Source organism: Macrotis lagotis, chromosome 2 (assembly GCF_037893015.1).
Source record: "Macrotis lagotis isolate mMagLag1 chromosome 2, bilby.v1.9.chrom.fasta, whole genome shotgun sequence".
NCBI classification, from domain to species: domain Eukaryota; kingdom Metazoa; phylum Chordata; class Mammalia; order Peramelemorphia; family Peramelidae; genus Macrotis; species Macrotis lagotis.
The window spans coordinates 24,238,297-24,263,426 of record NC_133659.1 but is presented as its reverse complement, the minus strand read 5'-3'; the positions used below and the strand labels follow the sequence as shown (position 1 = coordinate 24,263,426).

The window sequence follows — 25,130 nt, the reverse complement described above, 5'->3', positions numbered from 1 at the left end:
CCATGCAGGTTCCATGAGTCTTCTGGCACAAAGTAGGAGCCTGTTCCTTGAATAGTAAAGGGTAAGCTTAGAGTTAGAAATAGAACAGAGTCAGTGGCATAGGAGATGGAAATCCTAGAGTCAGGAAGAGCCTCCTCAGACACTTAGCCTTGTAACTCTGACCCCCAAGTCACTTACTTCTGGATGCATCAGTCTGCTTAACTGTAAAAAGGGTAGGAGATAATTAAGAAGGGGAAAGTCCTGAAATTAAGAGGATTTGGAGAAGTTTTCCTATAGAAAATGAGATTTTAGTTGGGAGTAGAGGAGGGAGAGCCTTCCAGGAACAGGGAGCATCAGAGAACATGCCCTGAACCATGGAGGGTTTTGCTCAAAGAACTGCTTGGAGGCAGGTGTCACTAGATCCCAGAATTCTTGGTGGGAAGTAAGGTGCATGTGTGTATGTAGAGAGGTGGGAAGGGGTCAGGTGAGGAAGGAGAGTTTGTAATGGTATGTGAGAGGTGATAGGGAATCTGTGTGGGGTGGTGACTTGGATGGACCTGCCCTTTAGGAAAGTTACTTTAGTGACTGACTGGAGGTTGGATTGGAGTGGGGAGAGAGGAGGCAGGCAGATCCCTTAGTAGCTATTGCAATGGCAAACAGATCCTCTTGTTTTACAGAAGAGGAAACTGAGGCTCAGAGAGGGGAAAGTAACTTGCCTCAGGGCTTAAAATCCTTCCACTCTGGGCTTCTCAGATCTATCTGCCATTTTGCCTTACCTAATTGACTTGGTTTGTCTCAAGGAATCAGGTTTTCATTGGTTTCTGAAGCCAGAGGGGATTTTTTAGATCATTTCATCCATTCCTTTCATTTCCCTGGAAAACAGCCCCAGAGAAGGGAAGGGATTTATTTTTTTCTGGGTTTCAGTTTTACTAATTATAAAATGAAAGGTTTGGACTAGATAGCCTCTAAGGTCCTTTCAAGCCCTGACATTCTGTGTTTCTAGAGCCGCTGAGAAATTGGGGGAAAAGAAAATGCTTCATGTCAGACTGGAATTTTAAGCAAAATGCTTTAAATGAGCCAATTGTGTATAATTGAGAAGTGACTTGTACAGAGATACAAATATACCCCTGGCTCTTCAACTAACTCACACTGAGTGAACTTTGGGCAAGTCTGGCCTTCTGTGTTCCCTTTTACAGATGAGGGACTTGGACTAGTTCTCAGAGGATTATTCCAACTCTCTTATTACATGTTTGCCCCGCCCAGCTCTGACATCCTCTATTCTAAGATCCTCTCCTAGGGGTATGGCAGAGGGATTCCAAGATATCCTGAAAGAATTCAAAGACTTAGGCTATCCTTCAAGTTCAAGTAAAGGTGTGTATTTAGAGGATCATTCCCTCCAAGAGCAGACTGGACTCCCTAAGAGGGCAATAGCTTAAAGACTTGATCTCTTCAGACTAGGGCAGGGATTTACTATTTTGTTGTTAAGGGATTTTCTTATGCCTGGGGGGAGGGGTTTAAAAGTCTTTGTGAGTGGTCAAGATCCTGGACTGAAGTTCATCAATCTCATCACTCCTTTCTTCTAATGCCTGGCCCTGTCATTTTCTGTTCTAAGTTTCCTTCCAGTTCTGACATTCTATGGTTCACATGATTCCTTGGGGTTCACATTTTCATTTTGTAAAAAATTATATATTATATGAGGTAGGATAATGATTACAAGAACTGAACTTGGAGGATCTGAATTCAACTCTGGTCTCAAATATTTGCTAGCTGTATGACCCTGGACAAATCATTTTATTTCTCTTAGTACCTCACCTGTAAAAAAAATGGGGATAATAATAATACCTATCTCCCAGGGTTGTTATAAGGATCAAAGGACATACTATTTATCAAATGATTTGCAAATCTTAAGGAACTACAAAATGCTAATGATGATAGTAATGATAAAATGATCTTATCTCCTATTACACTCCAGGTAAACTCTACTAGGGCAGCTGGTGCAGTGGGTGGAGTCCCTGGATGTCAGGAAGACTCATCTTCATGGGTTCAAGTTCTTACTAGCTATGGGACTCTGGGCAAGTCATTTAACCCCATTTTCCTCAGTTTCCTCATCTGTAAAATGTCAAACTGCTCCAGTATCTCTGCCAAGAAAACCCCCAATGAGATCAGGAAGACTATAATAACCACAAGGCTCCATTAACCTAAGCTGGACTACTTTGGGTCTCCCAGAATGCCCAGTGTCATTCCTACCCCCCACCCCACTTATTGAAGCAGTGGATAGAGCACTAGACCTGGAGTAGGGAGGAACTGAGTTCAAATTTGGCCTCAGCACTCGACACTTACTAACTGTGACTTTGGGCAAGTCACTTCACCGTGATTGCCTCACATCCAGGACCTTCTCCAGTCATCCTGATTCATATCTGACCACTGGACCCAGGTGCTCTGGAGGAGAAAGTGAGGCTGGTGACTTAGCCCAGCAATCGCTTACTCAAATCCAATCATGGGCTTGTCACGACATCACAGGTCATAAAGGCCTGGGTTTACCTCAGTGTCCTCAATGAACTTACCTATTCTGCAAAACTGGGTGTTGTAGTTTTTCTCCTAATTTGTAGGATCCTCCACAAGACAAGAAGGGAAGGAGAACTTTGGATCCCTCCTCCCCCTTCCCCCACTCCTGGCACCCAGCTAAGGGTTTGCATAATTAAATTGTTTGGGCAGAGATATAACCAGGATTTACTTTTTTTTTTTACTCGGGATAACAAGACCTGGGGGAAAGAAGATGGCAAATCCAGTTCTACCATTTAGTGCATTAGTTGGGGGAAGAGTTGGGAATGAGGGTTATAAAGTGTCTACTATGTCCAAGGTCCTGTACGAAGCATTTTACAAATATTTTATCACCACAATAGTTCTGAGTAGAGGGAAGTTTTATCCCTATTTTATAGTTTAAAAAACTGAGTCAAACGGATTAAATGATTTGCCCAAGGTCACACAGCTGGTATCTGAGGCAGGATCTGAACTTGGGTCTTCCTGACTCCGGACCTGGTGCTCTATCCATTGTGCCATCTAATTGCCTCGCCCATATGAGCCCCTGGATGTCACCAGCCTGTACACAAAGCCCTGAAGTTCCCAACCTAGTTCTGCATCTGAGTTCTTCCAGGGAACGGGGATTGTTTTAAGGGGAGGTGGATCCAGTGGCAAATAACTTCAGAAACTTGGCTCATGGAGTTACCTCTTGTAGAGGGAGCCTCCAAATAGAAATAGGGAGCTGGGGCCTCAGCTTGTGAAGGAGCCTCAGGGGAGGTGGTGGGGGTTGGGAGAATGGTTTGCTCCTGGATCTCTGGGTCCCAAGTCTGGAGGAAAACCTTCCATGTTTGTGTGAGTGTCCCTGAGCGACTCCCTTGGAGGAGGTGATACAAGGGAAGCCCCCCCCCTCCTTTTCAGTTAGGAATCCCAGAGGGAGAAGGACTGGTGCCCCCTCGCAGCAGGTGCCAAACTTGCCCAGACCACGACCTGGCTCCACTCCTTTGTGTCAACCAGCCTCCCCCCACATTTCATCCCTCTGTTCTTGCTTCTGTCTGGTCTGAGATAGGGACTTAGACACAGCTGGGGAACCTTATCTCTAGGCCCCTCCCTGGACCAGAAACGCTCTCTGGTTTGGAGCAGAGAGAAGCCTTAATTAACCCCTTTGTGAGGCCCTAGCTGGTCTCTGCCCTAGGTTGGGAAGGGGGCCTGTTTCTCTCCAGTACTATGGCAGAGATCTGAAGACTCAGTGAGAAAGAAGATAGATTTGACTCAGGAGAAACTCTACTGGAATTTCTGGCTGAGGCAGTGTGGATCAGTGGGGAGCTCTATAGTCTTGGGACCTGACTTCTAATGATCTCCTGTGGGCAAATCATTTCCTTTCCCTAAGCCTCAGTTTTCTCAGGTGTAAAATGGGACTAGTGAGGTTTGTACTTCTACTTTGTGTGTGTTTGTGTGTGTGTGTGTGTGTGTGTGTGTGTGTGTGTGTTTTGTAAACCAGTACAATGCCGTGATGCTGTTCTATCATTTCTCCCTTCCCTGACAGATATATAAAAATACACAGCCTAGCTCCAGAGAGGGTCTATTTGGGGGTTGTCTCCAAGGGAAGACTAGCGGTAAAAGAATCAGGAAAAGCTTCTTATAGGAAACAGGATTTATAACTTGCAGGGAGCCCCAGGATGCATAGGGGGAGAGGCTGGGGGTTCAGGCCTCGAACACAGGCAGAAAACCATGCATGGAGTTGGATCCAGGAAGATCAGGAAAGCTGGGTGTCCCTGTCTGAAGAAGCATAAGGAGGGGGTCAATATGGAAACTGGGCAGGGGAGAGGGGCCCGATTAGGGGGCCCTGAAAAGCCATACAGAAAATTTCTGCTTGTTCCCAGAAGTGTTAGGAAGCCCCTGGCGCTTGTTGACTAAGGGGGTGCTATTGTCAGACCTGTACTTTGGGAAGACCCGTTGGACGGGTGAGGGAAGAGTGGATTAGAGACAGGCAGACCAACCAGCCAGGCTGAGGTGCCAGTGTCCAGCCATGAGGGGATGAGGGCCTATGATGATGTTTGTCCTTCATTTTCTTTTCTTTTTTTGTTTTTTTGCAAGGCAATGGGGTTAAGTGGCTTGCCCAAGGCCACACAGCTAGGTCATTATTAAGTGACTGGGACTGGATTTGGACTCAGTCTCCTGATTCCAGGGCCGGTGCTCTATCCACTGCGTGTCCTTCATTTTCAAAGATGATGACATCAGGGAGGTGATGTCATGACAAGCACATGAATTGGATTTGAGTGAGGGCGGCTGTGCTAAGTTACCAGTCTTACTTTCTCCTCCAGAGCCATCTGGGTCCAGTGACCAGATAGGACCCAGGACCGCTGGAGATGAGGCACACAGGGTTAAATGACTTGCCCAAGGTCACACAGCCTGAACTTGACAAGTGTCTGAGATTAGATTTGAACCCCCATCCTCCTGACTCCAAAGCAAGGACTCTATCCACTATGTCACCTAGCTGCCCCTTATGAGGGTCTATGCCAGGATGGGGGTGGTGTCTGAGAAAGGAGTGAGTATTGGGAAGGTAGAGCAAGAGGCCTTGGTGACAGACTGGATATGGGTTGTCAGAATTTTGCAACACTGTAAAAGGGTCCTTAAAGGACTATCTAGTCCAGTCTCTACTTTACAGAGGGGGAAACTGAGGCAAGGCAGTGGCAGAGCTGAGACTAAAAACAAGATGATAACAATCATTCTCCAAGCACTTTGTAAGTTCCTACAATGTGTCAGGCTCTATTCTAGGGAAGAGGAATACAAAGACAGTAAGGAAACAGCTCCTACTGGCCTATCCTCAAGGAGCTTCCAATCTCTGTTAGGGAGATAACATACACCTTCAAGGGCTAGACAAGATAGAATCAAGGTGATCCTTGGATCATTGAATCTGAGCAGTAGGGGGTTTAGAGGTGATCCAGGTCAAAGGTTTCAGGTCTTTGTCCTGGGGAGAACATCAAATCAAAATGAAATTGGAAAATCTTTAGCAAAATAAATAAAAATATAATATAACAGAGATAATGTCAATTTGTGGTTTTCTAAGTTAATAGGCACCAATATATTCCTTTTGGAGTTTGATGCTAACAGTCTACTTCTCAGTCCCCTAATTCCCCACTCTTCTGACTTTGGGGAAGTAGTCAGGTTCTCCATGATAATGAGAATAATTTCCCCAGATATCCTCCAATCCCCCAGTGTAGGATGGAGATGACCCTGAACTACCCCAGCATATTCTCTTACCAACTAACCAAAGCTTCTAGGATGAACCCAGTGATGGAAGGACTTCTATCTGGGGACTAAAGACTATCCTCCCTAAATCAGAGACCCTGAACCAGGCCAACCCAGGACAGTGACTTTTCAGACCCCAGAAATTTTCCAATAATATCTAAGCTGTGACAGAGAGGCCCCTCCCACTTAGTCAATAAACTCCAATGGCTCCCTTGCACCTCCAGGAATTTTCTGTGTGCCTTTTCAGGCCCCTCCTAAGCTGGTCCTTCTCCCCCTTTCCAGTCTTCTTATACCTGATTCCCCGCCAAGGACTTCACATTGGGACACCAGCTTCCTACATGTTCCTTGATTGAGACCCTACCAACTCCATGCACTTTCTCTGCCTAGACCTAGAACCCCCAGCCTCCTTTGGCTTCCTGCAAGTCTGCTGTATAATCCTCCCTTCTATAAGAAACCTTTCCTGATCCTTTTACTACTTGAGGCTTCCCTCAGAGAGAACCCCTAAATAGATCCTCTCTGGAGCTTGTCTGTGAGTCTAGTGGCTCACATTTCATCTCTCTCATTCCTGTTCTCCCTGAGAACAGTTTTTACCTTTCTTTGTATCTCTAGTGATGAATACAGTGGCTTTAACCACAGTGAACACTTCATAAATTTGACTTAAGGAAACTTCCTCCCAATGAGAATTGTGTCAAAATGCAATGGATGCTTTGAAAAGCTGCGAGTTTTCTATCACTTAGAGTCTTCTGGAAGAAGCTTGATGATTGTAGAGAAGCCCCATGTGTGGTGAGAACATGGAGGTATCATAGCATGTCTCAGAGGAAGGCAGAAGAGACATCTTTAGCCCCTGCTCCCCTTTTCACAAGGGAGACTTTAATTCCTGCCAGAAGGAGAAAGAAGTTGGGACCATTGGCCACCATCTTGTTCTTCTCAGAAACAGGGGGCACTAGGCTAGGATTATATCTGTTCCTTAAATATTACCAGTTCATCATTTGGAGATGTTTTACATGAATGCACATGTATAACCCATATCTAATTGCTTGTCATCTCAGGGAGGAGGGATAGAATTTGTACCTCAAAACTTAAAAATAAAAAACAAAATTGGTTTAATATATAATTGGGGAAAAATAGACTATATATAAAAAATATAAAATGAAATATTAGTTTAGGGGATAAGACTGAGTTCAATCTAAGCTTTGATTGCTTTGTCATTTGGGGGAGAGGGAGACCCCAAGCTCTGTATTCAAGGTTTGACCCCCTTGTCCATCAAATACCAATTCTGCAATGAATGTACATAGGGAATAGCAAAGAAATCCACAAATCCAGATCATAGTAAAACAGAAATCAGAGAAAGTTTACATAGGAGAGTAAAGACAAGGAAACTCAAGCCAGAGAGAGTTCTAGATGTCACCCAAGGGGAGCCTCCCCAAAGTTTCTAGTGTAACAAGTCAGTGATAGGGACAGAATGGTGACTTTTGCCTTCTCTCCTGTCTTCCTGGAGTCTTTTCCTTTAGCAACCTGACACGGGCTTGGCCTCTTCCATCTTGCATCTTGCAACTAACTGCCACAAACACCCTAAGGGATCCAATGCTTCAAGAGTCCCCAAAGGGGACCAGTGAATGTTGGAGCTCTCTTCCTCTCTCCAACCCTGCCTCCCTTTCCCCTTCATAAAGGGCAGGACATTTATTTCCACCAACAAGGAAAGAATCCCAGATCAATGGGTTTTGAGACTGGGGTTACATGACCCCACACTGTAAAATTAAGGAAGAGTTTTGGGATATGGATTGATTACACTCGATGAAACTTGGAGTCCCTTTCAAATCTGAGAGGGTCTCAGAGGGATAATACAAAGGTTAAGGAGGCCTGGCGAAGGCTTTTAGCAGAAGGTGAGATTTTAGCTGAGACTTCTGGGGTGCCAGGAGGCAGAGATGAGTTCCTGACTAGTAAAAATGCATGGAGTTGTAAGGCAAGCCATCTTGTTCAAAGAACAACCCAGGGAATCGGTGTCAGTGGATTGAAGAATCCATGTTGGGAAGTAAGGTGAAAGAAAATTGGAAAGGTAGGAGGAGGCTAGGTCCTGAAGGGCTTTCAAGGTCAAACAGCAGATATTATATTTGATCCTAGAGGTTATAGAAAGCCACTGGGGGTTACAGGGAGTCACTGGGGTTTATTGATTAAGAAGCTGATATAGTCAGACCTATGATTACAAAGATCAATTTGACAATTGAGTGGAGGATAGATTAGAAAGGGAAGAAACTTGGTTGGTAAACAGATCAACCAGCAGTCTACTTTGAAAATCTGCATGTGAGGGCATGAGAACCTTGCACCAGGCTGGTCATGGCATCCGAGGAGAGAAGGGGGAAGCCATGAGAGATACCAAGGATGGAAGCTTGTGTATGGCAATGAGAAAGTAAGATAAAACCTTGGTTTTGAACCTGGATGCCTGGGAAGATGATGATGCCATTGACAGAAAAAGGAAAATTAGGAAGATAGGAAGAGTTTTATTTTGGGGGGAATAATGAATTAAATTTTGGGCAAACTGAATTTAAGATGTTAATGGGACATCTGGTTTGAATGTCTATTAGATGGCTGGTGTTGTGAAACTGCAGATTAGATAAGAGATTGGGGATGGACCAGCTTAGAGTCCTCTGAATAGAGATGAAAATGAAACCCATGGGAGCTGAAGAGAGATCAGGTGAAATAGTATCAAGGATAGCATCATGACGGACCCCACATCCTCTCTTCTACGTTCCCAGCTTTGATATTCTGTGTTCCATCATCTCGAGTCTTTCTGAGTTTCAATAGTTGATGGTTGAAGATCTTTCCAGTTTCAATATTATTTTTATGTGTTAAGGCCCCTTCAGGTTCTGGTATTCTGACATTCCCTGCTCTAACAGTCTATATTGAGAAACGACATGGCCTAATTAAGGGATTCTAAACATTTCTTGCATCTTGGATCCATGGGTGATCTGTTGAAGACTTCTTGGGATAGTGGTTTTGTTGGCTACATTCATAATTGAGGGAAATGCAAAATTTCACTTAGAGGTTTGTGAAACTAAAGATTTATTGTTTTCATCCAAATTCATGCTACAATCTGTGAAGCCCAGATTAAGAGCCCCTAGCCCAATGGGTGCTCTGTTGATTTGGGATCCAAATCAGTCTTCAGATACTTATGTGATCATGGCCAAAGTATTTCTCTTGTTGGAACCTCAGGTTCATCCTCTGCAGAATGGGAATAACATTATTGGCACTAACATCACTGTGTCGCAAAATAGCTATGAGAAGGAGGGGGGCTTTGCCATTTCCAGGAGCTAGGGAAATCTGAGTGGTTGGCATCCACCCCTGGTTTGGAATTCTCCGGTTCTCCCCGGGGGGCTCTGGGTAACGTGCTGGACTGGTGACCCTCTCTTCTGATGCTCAGCAATAGACACAGAAGTCTAGGGGGGCAGTGATGTAAAGAAAGACCCTTGCCTTCCACCACCCCTCTATTTCCATCTGCAGCGTTTCCATGTTTGGAGAGAAAACCAGGAGGATGTGAATGGAGCATGATGATGCATGGGAGCCCTGGCCAGGGTGAGTGGAAGCTTCAAATAGAAAGAGAAGACAACGCTGTTGGGAGGGAGGGAACCCAACAGGCTGCCTGCCTGCCTTTCCCTGGCTTCCTGTTTACCAGCACAGCTGCAGCCCCTGCCTCTCCACGGTGGTATGTGTTCAGACCAGCGGCTAAAGCCATAGACATGGAGAGCCTGGCCATTGGGCCACCAGGTTTGGGGGTGCTTCGGCTTCTTGGTCCCTCCCTTTTCTTCTTCCACGCTCCCACCCATGGTCCCTGGGGCTTTTGGGGGGAGGGAGAGAAGAGATAGAGAGAGACAGAGAGAGTGAGAGAGACTGAGAGAGAGCCTTATAGTATAGAAGAAATTTTTTTTATTAAGCACCAAGAGACATGGCAATCTGCTTGCAGATATTGTATGTGCATAATTAATAAAATCTCATCATTTATTTATAAAGAGACACATGGAACTGGAGAATTGGGGATATCCCCATTATATAGAATGGTGGGGGGGAGCTGAGGCTTTGGAAAGCTAGAGCCTTCCCCGTGGAGGAATCTCTTATTTCATATAAAAGGAAAAGAAAGTGCCTTGGCCTGAGGTTTGGGGGCCAACCGGGATCAGGGGCTGGGCCCCACTCATCAGTCTGGGGGCTGCTGGCACCCCAGTGGGCCTGCTTTCCCGACTCTAGGAAGGAAACGAGGCAGGAAAAGCAGATCCTTCTATCGGGGGCGGAGACCTCGGGGAAGAGCAAACTTCGGGGGCCGGAGCCCCATTTTAGCGAGGCCTCTCTGCCTAGATTATTCCGGCTTTATCCTTTCATTCGAGGGATGCCGCCGAGGGCTGCAAAGCGGCAGAGCGCGGCGGCCGCGGGGGCTGCGGGTTCTGGGCTCCGGGGGGCCCCGGGCCCCGTAGCACCCAGCAGGCCGGAGTGGCCCAGGGCGGCCCGGTCCGGCCCCGCGGCCCCGAGCTGAGCTGGCCGCCCGGGGGGCAGAGAGAAGCCCCGGGGCGCCCGGACCCCCGGGCGAGGCGGCCAGGAGCGGGGCGCCGGGCTGGGCAGCCAGGTCGGCCCGGGCCGGGGGGCCCCGTGCACGGCCCAGGCCCGGCGCCATCCCCGCCCCCCACCCGGCAGGGCGTAACGTGCAAAACAAGCTTCCAGAGCCGCCCCTCACCCCGCGGGAGGGCTCTGCGGGCGGGGGCCGGGGGCTCTGCGGGGCGCGCGGCCCCCGAGGGCTCCGGCGGCTCCGAGCCCAGCGCGGGGGGCGGGGCGGGGCGGGGGAGGGGCGGGGGCCAAGGGGCAGCTTGAAACCGCCCGCGGGGCGTCGCTGATTGGCCGGGCGCGCGGCGCTGCAGCCAGCCGCCCCTCCCCCCGGCGCGCCACCCCGGAAGGAATTTCCTGCTCTTGCGGCCCCATTGTTGTCCGGCCCGCGCCCCTCCCCTCCCCCTCCTCCCCCTCCCCTCCTCCTCCTCCCCCTCCTCCTCCCCTTCTCCTCTTCCTCCTCCTCTCCCCTCCTCCTCCCCTCCTCCCCCTCCCCTCCTCCTCTTCCCCTCCCCCTCCCCTCCTCCTCCTCCCCCTCCTCCTCCCCCTCCTCCTCCCCTTCTCCTCTTCCTCCTCCTCTCCCCTCCTCCTCCTCTTCCCCTCCTCCTCCCCCTCCCCTCCTCCTCTTCCCCTCCCCCTCCCCCTCCCCTCCCCTCCCCCTCCTCCCCTCCCCTCCTCCTCCTCCTCCCCTCCTCCCCTCCTCCTCCTCTTCCCCTCCCCTCCTCCTCCCCTCCCCTCCTCCTCCCCCTCCTCCCCTCCCCTCCTCCTCCTCTTCCCCTCCTCCCCCTCCCCTCCCCCTCCTCCCCCTCCCCTCCCCTCCTCCTCCTCCCCCTCCCCTCCTCCCCCTCCTCCCCTCCTCCTCCCCCTCCTCCCCTCCTCCTCCCCCTCCTCCTCTCCTCTTCCCCCTCCCCTCCCCTCCTCCTCCTCTTCCCCTCCTCCTCCCCCTCCCCTCCTCCTCTTCCCCTCCTCCCCCTCCCCTCCTCCTCCCCTCCTCCCCCTCCTCCTCTCCTCTTCCTCCTCCCCTCCTCCTCCCCTCCTCCTCCTCCCCTCCTCCTCTCCTCTTCCTCCTTCCCTCCTCCTCCCCTCCTCCTCCTCCCCTCCTCCTCCTCCTCCCCTCCTCCTCCCCTCCTCCCCCTCCTCCCCTCCTCTTCCTCCTCCTCCTCTCACCTCCTTCTCCTCCCCCCTTCTCCCCTCTTCCTCCCCTCCTCCCCCTCCCCCTCCCCTCCTCCTCCTCCCCTCCTCCTCTTCCCCTCCTCCCCCTCCTCCTCTCCTCTTCCTCCTCCTCTCCTCCTCCCCTCCTCCTCTCCTCTTCCTCCTCTCCTCCTCCTCTCCTCCTCCTCCCCTCCTCCCCCTCCTCCTTCCCTCCTCCTCCCCTCCTCCTCCTCCCCCTCCTCCTCCCCTCCTCCTCTCCTCTTCCTCCTCCCCTCCCCTCCTCCTCCCCTCCTCTTCCTCCTCCTCTCCTCTCCCCTCCTTCTCCTCCCCTTCTCCTCCTCCTCCCCTCCTCCCCCTCCCCCTCCCCTCCCCCTCCCCTCCCCCTCCTCCTCCCCTCCTCCTCCTCCCCTCCTCTTCCTCTTCCCACTCCCCTCCTCCTCCCCTCCTCCCCTCTCCTCCTCTCCTCCTCCTCCCCCTCCTCCTCTTCCTCCTCCCACTCCTCCCCCTCTCCTCCTCCTCTTCCCCTTCTCCCCCTCCTCCTCTTCCCCCTCCCCTCCTCCTCCCCTCCTCTTCTTCATCCCCTCCTCCCTTCCTTCTCTCACTCCTCCTCCCCCTCTCCTCCTCCTCCTCCCCTCCTCCTGTTCCTCCTCCACTCCTCCTCTTCCCCTCCTCCCCTCCTCCTCCTCCCCCCCCCCTCCTTCCCTCCTCCTCCTCCCCTCCTCCTCCTCCCCTCTTCTCTTCCTTCTCCCCCTCCTCCCCCTCTTCCCCTCCTCCTCTCTCTCTGTCTCTGTCTCTCTCTCTCTCTCTCTCTCTGTCTCTCTGTCTCTCTCTCTCTCTGTCTCTCTCTGTCTCTGTCTCTCTCTCTTTCTCTCTCTCTGATCCCGTAACCATAGTATCCAAACGGGGGTCCAGGCGTGCGCCCCCTCCCCTCGCTCCCGCCCCAGCCATGTGTCTGCAGCCAGCGGAGCGCGATCATGACTTCATCGGACACAGGGGAGCGGGAGGGGGCCCCCCAGCCGAGCTGGTTTCAATTATAAGGGGAGGGGGCTCCGTGGAGGAGGAGGAGCAGCGTGTGTGTATGTTTGTGTGTGTGTCTGTGTGTGTATGTATGTATATATATATATATATATGTATCCCTCTGTGTGTCTGTATGTGTGTGTGTCCGTGTGTGTATGTGTCCCTCTGTGTGTCCGTGTGTCTGTGTGTGTATGTATATATATGTATCCCTCTGTGTGTCCGTGTGTGTGTGTGTGTGTGTGTGTGTGCACGCGCTGGGGGGGTTCCGGTGAGTCTAATGGGGTGTGCCCCTTCCCCAGAGCAGAATTCAAGGGGCTCCTTCCTGCAGTCAGAGATCGTGCCCCCCAATAAAACGTCCCCCCCAGAGCATTCCCGTTTTCTCCCCGAAGGGCAGAAGCAGCCCCGAGGATCTTCTCCACCCCCCCCCCCAGCAGACCCTCCAGAAGCCCCCCCGTAGCCTAGCAGAACTTTCTGCCCCCTCCCCGCTTCCCAGGCTGCAGACTCCCCCCCCTCCGCGCCGGCTCCCCAAGTCCTGTCCTTCAGCCTTAAGAATTCTCTGTCTTTTGCGCCCAGCCGCCAGCTCCCGGGATCCTCTCCCAGGACCCCCTCCCTCCGGGCTCTCTTCAAATCAATGAAGCCCTCGAGCCCCCCCCCCCCCGGATGCGCGGGGTCCCCACCTCCCGGCAGGATCTCTCTCCCCTTCCTGAAGCAGGGCGCCCCATCTCTGCAGGGCTCCCCGACCGAACCCTGCGGCTGCTAGCCATTCCAGCAGCAGATGGCCCAATGTGGCACCGCAAGCCCCCGAACCCCCAGGGCCTGCGAAACACTTCTCCCCGGGGCTTTTCCTGTCACCTCTGCCAGCAGCAGAACACAATGTGTGAGTGTGTGTGGGGGGGTGCGTGCTTGTGTCTGTGGTTCACGCGCCCCCCCAGTCCCAGAAGGGGCAGAAATCTTCGTGTCTTCCCCATCCTAGCCACGGGAGTCCCCAAAGTGGAGCGCCGCAGCCTGTGGGCAGCTCCTTGAACTGGAAAAGGAAGCACAGGGACTCGTAGATGCAATGGGGTCCCCAGGACCCCAGCGCCAGCCCTCCTTGGAGTCCCTCCATGCCTTTGCGCCAGGGCTTGCCAGGGCTGTGTAGTGGGGGGACTCTCTCAGCCCTCTGGGGAAGTGGCAGGAGGCTGGCACTGGGAAGAAGTTAGCTCAGACCAAGGAGAGGAAGGGAGGGGGCAAGCCCTTTCCCCACCCCTCCTCCCTTCCCCAGGGGGCTACCCAGAGAGGTTGGGGGCCAAGCCGCCAAGAAACCTGGCTTGGCCCCAAGCTGGTACTGACCCATTAGGGGCACCACAGGAGGACTCAAGTGGCCTTGGGATGCTGAAGGGGGTGAGGGGGATGTGGGGTGCTTGGAGGCCAGAAAGCCAAGGCCAGGGCTGAGCAACCTCAGAGCAACAATGCCCCCTGGAGGCAGGTCTGGACAAAGCCGGCTTTGCCGGTCGGGTGGGCTGGGGTGCCTGGGGAGGAGGATGGGGGAAGAGAGGCTGCGGCTAGCTGGCTGAGAAGACCCGAGATTTAGAAATGGAAGGAACTTGGGAGAGCACAGAAGTCAGCCGCCTCATTCTACAGGAGAGGAAACTGAGGACCCTTGGCCAAAGGGAGGGTGGGGCTTCAGGGATTCTGAGATTGAGGGGTTTCTCTCATTGGGCACGTGTCCCTCTCTGCCCCTGAAGCCCCAGACCTCGGGGAGCAGCTCTCCACCTCCCAGGTGCCCCAGACCTCGGGGAGCAGCTCTCCACCTCCCAGGTGCCCCAGACCTCGGGGAGCAGCTCTCCACCTCTCAGATCCTAGAACACGAGCTGGCTGTGATTTTCGAGGCCAGCTAGTACACCGATCTCCTTGAGAGATTTGAATCCAGATTCCAGGACTGGGAATCCAAAGTTCTTTTCGTGGTGCTCGATGGGTTGGGAGGGGCCCTGGAGGCCAGGCCGCCCAGGAATGGCCAGACTGATCATCTCTTGGAGCTGCATTGCCATGATCGAGATGACGAGGAAGCTGTTCTAGATTTGGGGTGAACAGACTTGGGTTCAAATCCTGCCTTTGCCCCTGTGGCTTGAAGCAGATCCCTCTCCATCCTGGACCTCAGTTTCCTCCTCTGCCAACGAGGGACTTGGAACAGATGCTCCCCCAGGTCTCTTCCCCAACCCCTCTCTCCCTTTCTGGCCTGGCTTCCGGCTGGCTTCCCTCCCTGCTCTCAGGGGCCCCCCAGTCTCAGCGGCCTCCCCACCCCTCCTGGTTTCCTTGGCTCCCTCGGGCTGCCCCTCCCTGTTCCAGCCCAGGCTTCCAGCCGACTGACTGCAGGGAGCTCCTCGGAGCCGAGCCAGCCAAGCAGAGAGGAGAGCCAGTCCCCTGGGAGCAGGGAGGGAGGGGAGGACTTGGGGGGAGCTGCCGTTCCTGGCTGGTAGCAGAGGTTGTTGTCTCCCCTCAGCTACCTTCCCTGGCTCACAATCCACCGCCTTTCTCTTCAGATCGACTTAAGGCTTTGCTAGAAAATGCTATGGGAGATGTAGGTGGGGGTGGGGAGAGCCAGGTAATGAGGCTGCTTAGAGGAGCTGGGATAGCATCCCAAGTTTTTCCCCCAATCCTTTTAGCAGCCCCCTCTCCCACTCCACTCCCAATTCCTCAGGGCATCAATTTTTCTATTTGGAAATTAGATGCTGCCTAAGGTCCCTCCCAGCAATGTGATTCTTAAATCTCTGATGCCTTAGATCAAGACAGTCTTCTATGGGCCTGGATTTCCCCATGTTAAGGGGGAGACCATTGGGCTAGCTCAAAGGTCACTAGCCCGAATGGATTTCAGAGGTTCCCTGAAATTGGATGAGGGAAAAATGGCATCTTTGTTTTCACTAACTTCTAACTGAAAGTTAGCATTTCCTCCAATTGTTTAAGATCATGCTTCTGAGAAGGGGCCCATAGACTTCCCCAGATGGCCTGCCAAAGGGATCTAAGATGCAGAAAAAAAATGTAAGGAAAACCTGCTCTTACTAATCTTTTAAATCTTTCCTTTTCCCTTGGTTTAGAGTGGGGGGGGGGCTCAATCTTTCACTTGGGATGAACTCTAGGTCCTATCTTTTTTTGGGAGACGCTAGATCTTGTTTCCATCTGCCTCAGTTTACCTACCTGAGAAATAAAATGGGGAAACATTCTCTGGGAGAAAAATAAATATGGTACTGAGACTCCTCTCATCCTTCACTTGGTCCCTCAACCTGTCATCCTCTACTTCCCTCCCTTTTACAGCAAATGTCCTAGAAAAAAAGCTTGCCACAGTCTTTTTCTCCCCTTCTTTATACCCCCACTTCTTGACCCTCTGCCATCTGATCTCTGTCCTCATCACTCAAATGAAAGAACTCTCCCCAAGACCACCAAGAATCTCTTTATTGCTAAATCCAATGGCCTTGTACACTAATGTGTTATTGGTGGAGCTGCGAATTAATTCAGACATTATGGAAAGCAATTCATAACCATGTCCAAAAAGACAGTAAACTACCCATCCCCTTTGAACCAGCATTGAATCAAAGCGAAAGTGCTCCTAAGGTCAAAATTACTTGTAGGAACACTTTTTGAATTAGCAAAATACTAGGAACTTAGGGGATGCCCACTAATGGGGGGACTTCTGACCAAAGCAGGGTAAATGAATACAAAGGAACATTGCTATGTTGTAAGACATGATGAAGACCCTGGGAAGTCTTGTAGAATATCAGGAAGTGAGCAGAATCAGGTCAGTTAATTCATGCAATAACAATAAGTTTTTGAATTATGTTTATTTTTATTGAATTTTACAATTCCCCCCCCCGCCACAGAAGGCAGTCTGATAGTCTTTACATGGTTTCCATGCTCTACATTGATCAAAATTGAATTAAAGAAAACTTTGAAAATCTCTTTTAAGAGTTCTGATGAAGGGAGTGACGGACCAGGATCCCAAAGGAGCTATGATGCAAGGTGTTGGACTCACTGGAATATAGAATGAGGCATACACCTTTGGTTTTAGCATTTCAAGAATTTATTTAGCTTGACTGTTCATATTTGTTACATGCATTTTCTTTTTTCTTTCTTTTTTTTTTCTGTTTAAGGAAGAAGGGTTGGGATAGGGCTAGGATTGTGAGAAAGAAAGGAAGGAAGAAAAGAAGAAGGAAAAGAGTCATTGAAACATTACTTTTAAAATGTACAGAAGAGAAGAAAGTCTGAAGAAAGAACCACAGATCAGCTGGACAGCTTTGAAAGTTATATGTTGAATTTATTATATGCTTAAAAAGAAAATAAAGTTGTATATAATGGTATTCGGGGCTTCACGTACAATCATCTTTTGCTCTTCTATTATATACGTGGAAATGTTTATTTTATTTGGTGTTTAAGTTCAGGGTAAAAAACAACTAAGAAAACAATAAAACTCAATGCCCCTTCCTCCTTTTTACAAGGCAGTGGGGTTAAGGGACTTGCCCAAGGTCTCACAACTAAGTAAGTGTCTGAGTTTAGATTTGAACTTGGGTCCTCCTGACTTTACTGAATCACCTAGCTGCCCCTAAATGCCCTTTTTAAAAACCTCCTCTTTCTCATTGTCAACATCCCTCTCCTCTTGGACACTTATCTTTTTTTTTTTTTAAGTTTTTGCAAGGCAAATGGGGTTAAGTGGCTTGCCCAAGGCCACACAGCTAGGTCATTATTAAGTGTCTGAGACCACATTTGAACCCAGGTCCTCCTGACTCCAGGGCCGGTGCTTTATCCACTACGCCACCTAGCCGCCCCTTGGACACTTACCTTTCTGGGTTTTTGATTCTGCTTTGTTGGGGTTCTCTTCCTACTAGCTGAACTGATTCTTCTCTGGCCTCTTTAAAGGTTCCTCATCCATATCCCCTCTTTCTCCATTCATGGATGCACCCCAGGACTATCTTTTCCCATAGCTGCCAAAAGGAGATCCAGTCCTGAGGCATAGGGCTGACTCTGGTCATTCCCCCATTTGAGAAGCTCCCATTGGTTCCCACTGGTTTTAAGCTAAATCCACTGGTAGTCCGACTACAGTCTACCTTTCTGGGATCCTTATATGTTGTTCTTTACCCTGGGTCTGAACCAGACTGCCGTACTTGGTGGTTCTCATAATATAGCATTTCATTTCATCCGTGACTTTGCATTTGGGCCTGGACTGCTCTCTCTCATCCCTAGCTCTCTTTAAGGCTCGGTTTATATATTTCCTTCCAGAGGCCCTCCCTTATTCCCAGGATTATGAATTCTCTCCCCTTTCTTATCACTGTGTATACCATGTCCTATATATAGTATGTGTGTTGGTTTATATAGGAGTGTAGTTTTAGAACTGGAAAGGACCTTAGAATACATTAGGCATGACCCTTTTACAGATAAAGAAATTGAGGCACAGTCATTCAATGACTTACTCAGGGTCACACAGTTAGTGTGTGTGTGTGTCTGAAGTATTATTTCTTATCCATAAGCACATGTATATTTTTAAGTTACAAAATTTCCTTCCACCTTCCCTTCCCACCCCCCTCCCCTCAGTGGTGAACAGTCAGGTTAGCATTGGACATACATAATTTTGATAAACATGGAAAGCAATTCATAACCATGACAGATTAGTCATTTTTGATATGAGGAATTAGGATTAAGGGAAAGAGATATATGAGACAATTTTTTATAATGTGTTCATCAGATTGGGTTGGGTTTTTTGTTTGTTTTGTTTTGTTTTTCTTCTCTGGATGGGGATAACATTGTCCACAGCCATTCTAATAGGGTTGTCCTGAACTGCTGAGAGGAGCTGCATCTATCAAGGCTGATCAACGCACAACATTGTTATTAATGTGTACCTTGTTCTCTTGGTTCTGCTCCCTTCACTCAGCATCAGATCCTGTAACTCATTCCACGCTTCTCTAGAGTCTGACTGTTTATGGTTTCTTATAGAACAAATATTCCATAGTATTCATGTACTGTAACTTGTTTATCCCCCCCTGAAGTAGGCATCTTTGGTGCCAAATCCTCTGCCCTACCCACGATATCACAACGTCTTTCTAGCATGTTATAGCCCTAGAGAAGAATATAAGTGAGGGGAGAATTAATCAGGTACCACTCTGTCCCTAAGCCCATTCTAGGTCTAAACACTGTATCCTAAGATCCCTCCCAGCATTCTGGAGTCTTTGTTCAAACATTCTAGGTTCTCCAAGTGCTGATATTTTATGTAGTGAGTTTATCTTCTACCTTTTCCCAGCCCTAATCTTAAGCCTCAAGTTAAATTTGGCAATGGAAAGGATACTTGCTGGCACATATGCACTGCCGTGCTTGGGCTCCAGCAAACAGGTCTTAGGACACTGTGATCCAGGAGAGAGCTCTGCCCCTGCCCACTGGGTGGTTGAAATACACCATCTGAAAGAACTTGTCCAGAGTCCAGTGCCGCAGGTGCCTGGGGTCATGATCCATGCCCCAGATGCTTGAGTAGGGAGCAGAGAAGGGGGTCAAAGGGTTCAGCTGGGGTCTGGGGGTTGTTGTCGCCTTAAGGTCATTTTCCCACATTCTCTTGAAACATTTCAGGAATAATTATCACTGTTCTGCCCCAGGCAGGTTATCCTAAGGACTAAGTACGTGGATGGGTGCTGCCATCATTGTTGCACTTAAGCTTCGCCCCACTGCACATCCTTTGAAAGAAGAAAAGAAGAATGAAAAGAGTCATTGAAACATGGCTTTTAAAATATACAAAGCTGAAGAAAGAGCCACAGAACAGCCAGAAAAATTTGAAAGTTATGGGCTGAATTAATTACACACTTAGAAAGAAAGACAAGTTGTACATAATGGTATTTGGAGCCTCATGTACAATGATCTTTTTCTCTTCTACAGTATACATGGAAATATTTATTTTATTATGACTTTGACTCTGTGCAGAGCTTATCTCCTCACATTTGGACCAAGCCCCGGTTTAGTCTATTCATCTTCTATTCAAGCTGCCAAATTCTCTTCTTAAATCTCATGTCTGATCCTGTCACCTTCCTCCCTTGCCAGTCTCCTTATACCTCACCACCTCCAAAGTACTCTTCCATCAATGACACGGATCTCCCATGTCTCTGCATCTCCACCTCCTGGTTTCCCCAGCCTCCTCCAATCTCAGCTAAAAGCCCCCTTTCAGATTCTCCCTTAATGGCTGTGATGATCTCCCTCTGTGATGATCTGCCATTTTACAGTTCTTGGTTGTACCTGATGGTTTGCATCACGTACTTTCCTCTTGAAAGCAGGGACTATTTTTACCTTGCCACATTGTGTGATGGTGATGGCACAGGGTGCTTAAATGCTTGCTGATTGATTGACTGATAGGAGGCTCTGCCTGAGTCATGAAAGCCAATCAAGCTGTACAGGTTTACCCTGTGGTCTTGGGGCTGGGTCTATCCAAGGAAAGCCAGGTTACCTGTGGTTGGCCCCTGGAGGATGACTTTTTTCACTCTAACTGCTCCTGAAGACTGTGAGAAGGTGTGGGACCTTCACTGGGGTGGGGCAGGAGAGCATCCCCAGCCCCTTCTCTACAAGTGACCAGCCAGTCTCTGTTTGAGGACCTCTGAGGTTGGGGCCAGTTCTCACTCCAGGAAGGTTTTGCTGTCTCCCAGCGCTTCTGGGTCTGTCCTCTGGGGCCAATCAGAACAAGTTCCTCCACTGGATAGTCCTGCAGATAATTGAAGACTTGATCTCATACTTCCTAAACTAGTCTGCATGTCCTCAGTTCCTTCAATGGGCCCCAGGCTGGCAAAAACCAGAGGCTTCAATTAACCTGGTTTGCTCTGTCTCCTACTGGAGCTGGCTGGCAACCCACTCTGCTGCTACTGGGCTTGTTCTTTCCATCTCCTCTTCTCTTTCCTCCCCACCTATCACCCTCTTCTTGCTCTTTTAATTTCTCTCTTCTCCTTCTCTCCTCCCCTCCTCTCCTTGCCTTTCCTTCTCCCTTTCCTTCTATCCCCCCTTCCTCTTCCCTCTTCCTTCTCTTCCTTTCCATTCTCCCTCCCTTTCTCTATTCCTTCTCTTCCTTTTCTCCTTCCTTCTCTTTCCCTCTCTCCCTCTCTCCCTCCCCTTCCTCTTCCTTTTTCTCTTCCTTTCCTTTCCCTATTCCTTCTCTATCCTCCCCTCCTTTCCTTGTTTCTCCTTCTCTCTTCTCTTCCTCTTCTCCTCCCTTCTCTCTCCCCCTCTCTCCCCCCTTCCTCTTCCCTCTCCCTTCCCTTCCTTTTCCTCCTCCCTCCTTTTCTCTATTCTCTCTCTTCCTCCTCTCCCCTCCTCTCCTCTCTCCCTCTTCCCCTTCCCTCTCTCTCTTTCCCCCTCTCTCTCCCCTTCTCCCTCTTTTTTTTTCCCCAGCCCTGATCTTGGAGGAGCTTTTCCTCTCAGGATCAGCCACTGAATTAGAGTTATTGGAATCAGGGGGTGGGTGGGGAGGGGGCTCCTTTTGGGAGTCGCAGAGCAGGTTGGGGGGATGCCTATGTGGTGCTTCTCTGGAGTCACCTCCTCCACCTAGCTTTGCTTCCAATTCCAAGGTTTTTCTGCACGGTGTGTGGGTGCTTCAGCCCCATCACGGCCCTGGGGGCTTCGGAGGCTGTTTCCTCTTCCCCTGTCTTTCCCTCTTTCTCCCAAAGGACCGCCTGCCTCTCCAGCTCCCTCTGACTTGGTGTCTGAATTGAGGAAATTAGGTAAATACTGAGGGCGGAGTTGACAAATAGATGACTTGGTAATTGAATTTGTTTCCCCCTGGCTTGCCTGCTAGAGAGAAGGAGAAATGAGCCCCCAGCAGCCAGGCTGGGGCTGCCTTGCTGGGATTCCATCTAAAGGGTTGTCGACCTGCAACCCCCCACCCCCAACCCTTTGACTCTGGTCCCCACCAGTTCTTAGGGACCAGTTCTTAGACAGTCCCAGAGAGGTCTGCTGCAGAAACCTGCATTTCTTCCCTCCTCTCTTCCCATTCCCTGCACTTCTATTCACTTCTTTCTCTTTTGGCATCCCCCCAACTCACTACCTCCTCATCCAGGCTTTTAGTTATTCTCTATGAAGGAGAGAGTTGATCCAAGTGTCCACTGTGCCCTTCTCAGCAAAGGAAGGTGCCACAGAAAGAATCATGACTTTGGAGTCTTGGGTCCTGGGTTTGACTCTGGACTCTGTCAAGGCACAGAGTCACTTAGATGAACTTGAAGGTTCTTTCTCCTTCTTGCCCTGTGAATTGCACCCCTTTTGGGATTTTAGTTCCAGCCCAGAATCCTGTGATCGACCTCCTCTCCAGCCTCCTCTGATGCATTCTGTGACAACGTTTTCAGATAGCGGTCAGCTAATGTTCCTGAAATAGGGAGGTGATCTTTTCCATAAGCTGAGACCTCTCCAAAGGGGATTTGTATTTTTACAAGACTGTAGAGAACTCAGAAAAGGATCATAAGTCAGCCACTGGGAATCTTCACCTTGGTTGTGGCCTGGACAGTCAGGAACGCAGTCCCTCTGGGGAAGGCTGGGGACTCCTTCTCAGAAAAAATGTTTCAAAAAACATAAAGGAAAAATGCAGGATTACAAAAGAAGCCAATTATACTGAAGCATGAATATGGAAATATTTTTTTAGAGGCCATAGGGTTTTTAAACCTTATGTTAAGACCATCTTAAGGATGAAGAAAAGGAGGCCGAAGGGTCTTTTCCAGGGTCACATAGGTCAGAAAAGGTAGAGCAAAAATTCAGACCCACAGCCTCTCATTTAAAGTTCCTTACTTACTCCCTGTGTGACCTTGGGCAAGTGGACCATTCTTTCTGTGCTTCCGTTCCCCTCTCTGCATAATGAAGGGGTTAGTCTGGATAATCTTTAAGGTCGCTTCAATTATAGGCTCCTAGGAAGTCTATTCTGAAAAGGAGATCTGCCAGCTCTTAGGGGAGAGAGGATCTGGGATTCCACCATGAAGAGATGGAGAGTACCTTATGGATAAATAGATACTTGATAAATAGATAAATAAAGTAAATAAATCCCTGAGCCCCAGGACAAGTTTTCTGGAAATTCTATGGGACCTGCCTATTCGTGAGGTAGAGGCAAACTCATTCAGACTTTCATATCAATCAATCAATCAATCAATTAATGAACATTTTAAAAATGCCTCAGGTACTGTTCTAACTTTACAAATATTATCTTGTTTGATACTCACAGGTAGTGGTGTTATTTACATTGAAGAAAAGAGGGAAGTGACTTGCCCTGGGTCACACTGCTAGGAAGTGTCTGAGGCCCCATTTGAACTCAGGCTTGGTGACTCAGGGCTAGTGCTCTATTTACTGTGATGGTGATGATGTCTGCCCTTAGCGTATCACTTTGTTGAACAAAGATGGCAAAAGTATGAGATTGGATCAGTGTTACATGGAAACTGGTGCTGAAGAAGAGTTAATTCTGAGGTAATCCAGGGTTTACTATACAAGATGTTGGAAGGAGGAATCAAAGGTATGGAAGCAATCTTAGATAGTTTAAATAACACAAGAGAGAAAACAATCATCATCCAGAATGTCAAGTCCCAACTATTCAGAATATTTGTGTAAGTAGCCTCTACACGAATTGAATACCCTCATTCCACTCCAATTTAGTGGGGTCTGGACCACTTGGTGACGATGCTGGTGAAGCGATTCTTGGACAAGGATAGGCTGGACTACGTAACTAAGGAGTCCCTTCCAACACTCAGGTTCTATGAGGCTGTGCATTGGCATCAGAGAGATGATGCTTAATAAATGATGTCAAAGTCACCAGATATAGATCTGGCCTCAGTAGAAGGAATAACTTATTAATAATTGTCCTACAATGGGATAGACTTCCTCAAAAGGAAGTAAGTTCCCTGCTTTTGTAGACATTCAAGGTGAGGCTCCATGGTCATTTGTTGGGCATTCTTGCTTCTAAGAGGGAACCATGTGACCTTGAACAAGTCACTTAAATGCCATGTTCTGTGCAATGAAGGATCATAGAATAAGATCAGAGACATTGATTAGTACTGGAAATGACCTTGAAGATCATTGAAGTTTAGCCGATCTTTTGCTAAGTGAGGAAATAGAGGAGACCTTGCTCACGGTAACACGGGAGCCAGAATTTGAACTCCATCTGATTGTGCCATTATAAGAGGCTGTTGTCTTGTGTTGTGGTCTTGAGGACCTCTGAGCTCCCGGAGATTCTGGGACCCTATGGATGAATTGAGTCACAATGGAGATGTATGGACCTGTGTTAAGACACAAGGACAGTCTGACCATCTCCCTGGTCATGGTCTTCAAGAACAAAGGACAAGGGCAGCAAGGTGGTGCAGTGGATAGAGCATGGGTCCTGGAGTCAGGAGTACCTGGGTTCAAATCCGGGCTCAGACACTTAATAATGACCTAGCCGTGTGGCCTTGGGCAAGCCACTTAACCCTGTTTGCCTTGCAAAAAACCTAAAAAAGAAAAAAGAAAAAGGACAAATATCATCATCATCATCATCATCTGTCATTAGATCTTCCAAGGAATCTTGATGCATGGATAGGAGTGTTCCTTCAAGCACAGAGTTGCACTGTGGACTTGGTTTGATAGAGGCAGTGTTGCATGGTGGGCAGACTTCTACACTGGAGTTAGGAAGACCTAGACTAGTCCAGCTGTGTGGTCCTGGGTGGGTCACTTTCCCAACCTAAGTTTGTTTTCTCATCTGTAAACTGGGGACAGAGATAACATTCTCCACCCCCACCCCCAAAGGGCTATGGTGAAGGGCCATGGAGACATCTGTGCCATGGACCTTTTTGTTTTTTTCTTCACACATTCAAGGTTGATGACATCATTGCCCAGAGGGTCCAGTCCAGTGTTACTATAGGTTATGGCTATTTATGGTGATGGGGGCCTGGAGAGGGAGCCAGGCCTCTGTTAGCTCAGGAGGCTTTGCCAGGAGATTTCCTCCTTCAGCCCCAGCAGGCCAGGTGCTGCTCGGGGCTTGGGCCTCCATCCCCGCTGATGCTTAGCTAATGCTGCTGACTCCCCAGCCGGGTGATTTATTAGGCTAATGTTCTCACACATTTTTTACTCTTTTTTAATGATGCTTTTCCACCAGGGGATGTCTGGGAAATACTTCTTACTCTTGCTCATTGGGGAGGGCCAGGAGGCATGCTGGGAGGTTCCCCAGGCTGAGGAGACGGTGGCCTCTTGGTCTCTCTCTTTCCTTCCCTCCCCCCTCCCCCTCCCTTCCCCCCTCACTCCCTCTAAGAGAGGACCAGGGACCCAGGGTGGGTGGGAGCTGGTGCCTGATGCAAAGGGGCTGGGGGGAGGTCAGCCCCAGTTGAGCAGGAAATATAAAAGGAAGGCCCCAGGCAGGCCCCATATGGTCCTGTTTAACCATCATCTCTTTCTGGGTGATGGGTGGGAGGGAAGGAAGCAAAGCAAGATGATGGACATAGAATGACCTAATTGCATGCTTCCTGAGTTGGGCCTAGAAGAGAGGCTCCTGGGGAGGAAGAGACAGTTTTCAGGCTTGGGGCGGGGGTGGGGGGGAAGGGGACTGGCTCTAGCCCTGGTGGAGGAGAGCAGAGAATTGGAAACCTTTGACTGACCCCTTCCCTATTTGTCCCCCCAGCTCCCCAGTGACCTGTAAAGGGGATTGA

General features: G+C 49.4%; 1 long non-coding RNA gene across 2 annotated transcripts; it reads left to right on the top strand.

The window, feature by feature from the left end:
• Window positions 1-3,276: 3,276 nt before the first annotated feature.
• Window positions 3,277-17,231, top strand: LOC141512433 (uncharacterized). Of its 2 annotated transcripts, XR_012475497.1 has the most exons (4): window positions 3,277-3,922; window positions 9,247-9,318; window positions 15,442-15,516; window positions 16,623-17,231. It is a non-coding gene; the product is annotated as an uncharacterized LOC141512433 (long non-coding RNA). The 2 variants fall into 2 exon arrangements; XR_012475496.1 differs by having other exon boundaries at window positions 15,442-17,231.
• The last annotated feature ends 7,899 nt before the right edge of the window (window positions 17,232-25,130 follow it).